Genomic DNA, 3,363 nt, shown 5'->3' on the forward strand with positions numbered 1-3,363 from the left:
GCGATATGAAGCAAGGCCGGTACCTGTGAAGAAGGCCCAGTGCCTGTGAAGCTCACCGCCCCGTGACACTCTCACGTAATAATGAGTGGGGCTGTACACGCCCCGGAGTCTCCGGAGAGCCGCCCTCGGGCCTCGGGGGCTCCCGCCCATGCCCAGTGGCAGCACTTAGCTCCACGCTGGTGAGAAGACATCGAAGACTAGACTAGGTGCCAGACGCGGCCTTTCTGCTTTCTTTTTTGCCTTTTTGTCGTTTTCTCCCCTGTTCGAATTTAAGTTGGATTTGAGCTTGAGACTTGTGTGTGTTTGGGGAAGGGGTGTTTAGTCTCGTTCGAGCAATCTCTTGTGTTCTGGCTGCCGCCTTGCACCCATCCAGCTTCAGCTGCCTCCCCTCGTGAGCCCCTCGCGAGTCGGGCCAGGCCCAGCATGCGCGCAGCCCGGACTGCCACCACCGCGCCTTCTCAGGAGGCTTTCACTACACGTTCAATGGATTCGTTCGGAAGGCACTCAAGACACCACGGCCCTCCCACGGGCTCGCTCAGGGCCCACGCAGGTCAAGGGTAAACAAGCAAATTGACTCATCGCGAGGTCAATCGCTCGGCGCAGTCATACAGGCAACGTCGTGTCTACAATTACGCTAACCACAAGTTTTTTACACGAGGGGCTCCCCCTCCCCAAAATGCTCTTACTACCCTTAGGGCCAAGCCCGAGCTCTCTCTATGCAGGATAAAAAACAGGAGCAGCACGCGGTCAATCGGATAAATCCCCCAATGCATCCTCAAGGGCGCCACCTGAATCATCGCTGGCATCACTGGCCTCGCCATGACTCTCCGCGTTGCCGTCGGCAGCGTCCGGGCCATTCACCACGCCGCCCTCATCAGCAACCACGACCACCCCGTCGTTATCAGCGGTGAAGGCCCTGACGAGGGCGTCTACGTTGTCTTCCACCCAGTGCTCCAGGTCGTCCCGGACGACCAGGGGTACCGGGGCGATGGCGACATCGAAGTCAAAGTGGGGATCCATGTTCTGAAGATGATTGAAGACGCGAGAAAAGGCACGCCCGAGCAGGGCACGGCTCCTCTCCTCCACCAACCTGTCGGCCCTGCCCGACCGAGCCTCTAGCTGCGTCACCACATCAGTGAAGAACTGAAGGTTGCCGGCATAGTTAACCACATGAGGCTACCCAACGGCTGCCTTGCAGATATTGCCCAGGGCCGTGTTGGCTCTCTCCCGGAGCGTGAGGAGCATGGGGCCATGCATGTGCTGCAAGGTCTGCCTCTGGCGAATCTCGTCCTCGTTCCGCTGCGCAACGGCCTCAGCCGCATCAACTCTTTGCTGGAGAAGAAGCACCTCGGCACGAGAGGAGGCCAGCTTCCCGTGTGCCGCGCAAAGGGTGGCCCCGGCAGCATCAACGTGCCGCGTCGCTTCATCCAGCCTGGCCCTCAGGGCGATGGTCCTGCCTTCTGCTTCGACCCTGGTCAGCTCCAGCCTCTCCTCGTACGCACGCCCGAGGTTCGAGCGCGCCTCCGCCACCCAGTGCTCAATCTTCTCTAGGACTCGGGCTTCCCGCGCGGCGACATCTTCCTCCGCCTGCGCCACCAGGCGCTCACTCGTCTCCAGCCGCTCAAGGTCACGAGCACGCTCGGCGGCCTCCAGCATCAGTGCCTCCTCGCGTTTCTGGAGCTCTGCCAGGTCGACCGACGCCCCCTTCATTGACGCAAGGGCCGCCTCACGCAGCTCCACTTACTGCTCCAGGGAGTTACTCCAGGCCTGGAGCTCCCGTGCCCGCTCCTCTGCGGCCTCGCGCCGCCAGTCAGCCCCCCGGGCCCCCTCGGCGGCCTGGGAGCAGGCCTCCCGAATAGACACAAGCGATGCCTCGGCCTTCACATTGTTGAGGTCGCGTCGATAGCGCGCGAGGGCTACGACCACCTTCAGCTTGCGCCTATCTTCAGCAAGGCGCAGGCCATCGGCCTCAAGGCGCGCGTCCTCAACGGCAAGCTCTACACCAAGCTGGCTCACTGCGTCGGACGCCCTCTGGAGAAACCCTTGGCGAAGGGCGCGGCGCTCTCGAGCGCGCTCAAGCACGTCTTCCACGTCGTCCTCCACCCCCGGCTTACGCAGAGGGCCACGAACCGGCATACCCCCTCTGGGCAGGGGGCTGGGGGCTGGCACCATCGTGATGGCCGGGCGCGCCCCGCCAGAAGCTTGGCCCTGAGCCCGTTCGCCCTCTCGGGAAGAATGCGAGGAAGACCCCAGCCAGTCGCCGTCCACAACCAAGGCCCAGGGCAGGCTGGCTATGCCCCGTAAGGGCTCACAAAGGAGGGGTGCGAGGAACACAGGATCAGGACGTACCGCAAGATGGCTCACCTCTCCAACCGACCTCACCACCGGGGTAGCGCTCGAGCTCGGAACGCTTGGAGTTGGTGGAGAGGGCGGGGCATGGGGAGATGGCTCCTCAGTCGTCTCCGCGAACTCGGCAGGGAGGGCCCTGCAGAGCAATGGTCAGATGAAGCAACGGGAAAGTAAAGGATTAAGGAAGAAGAGGCCTTACTCATCGATGGCGAAGTACTTCCTGCGCTTCAGTAGGCGGCAGGGGTAATCATCGCCACCCAAGGCCTCCCTTCTCTTTCGGAGAGCCTCGAAGTCCACGCGGAAGCGGCCCAGGAACTTGGCGCAAGGATCAGTCTGCGGCAAGGAAGAAGCGCCAAGGTGACCGGCGTCGAGGACGTCGCCCTGGCACACGCCGCCAGACGCCGCCCCATTGAGGGTGGCCGGGGCCTCAACCATGGAAGCCGCGGGGTGCAGCTCAATGCCTTCGGTCGCTGCTGGGCCAGCCTCAGGAGCCGCCACCTCGGGGGGTCCGCACGGCGCAGTTATCCTGACGGCAGCCCCCTCAGCCCCCGATGGCCCTTGACTCCCAGCTCCACCACTCGAGGAAGGACCGCCATGGGCGACCGGGAGGGCAACCACCGCAACTGGGTTCTCGCGAGGTCCCACGAGGCCTGCGGGGCGCAGCCCCCATTCATCGAAGCTGGGCATCTGCCTCACGAAATCATCCCTGCCTGAGCAAAGATACAGCAAGGCACCCCCTTGCCGGACGCTGCCAGGGGAAGGACCCCGGTCAGAATCACGAGAACCTACCTCAGCACTTCAGGCGCCAGATCCTCCTTCTGGAGCCTCATGCGGTCTTCATGACCCCCGAAGGCCCACATCCGGTGGGAATGGTGCTGGAGAGGGGCAATGCGGCGCTGAAGGAACTCTTTCACCACCTTGGGTGCCGTCACACCAAGCGCCCTCAAACTCGCGAAGCGATGCTAGACGAAGGCCAGCCGGGGGCTCGTGAGCGCCTCATGGCCCCATCCCGAG

Source organism: Triticum aestivum, chromosome 5B, assembly GCF_018294505.1.
Source record: "Triticum aestivum cultivar Chinese Spring chromosome 5B, IWGSC CS RefSeq v2.1, whole genome shotgun sequence".
NCBI classification, from domain to species: domain Eukaryota; kingdom Viridiplantae; phylum Streptophyta; class Magnoliopsida; order Poales; family Poaceae; genus Triticum; species Triticum aestivum.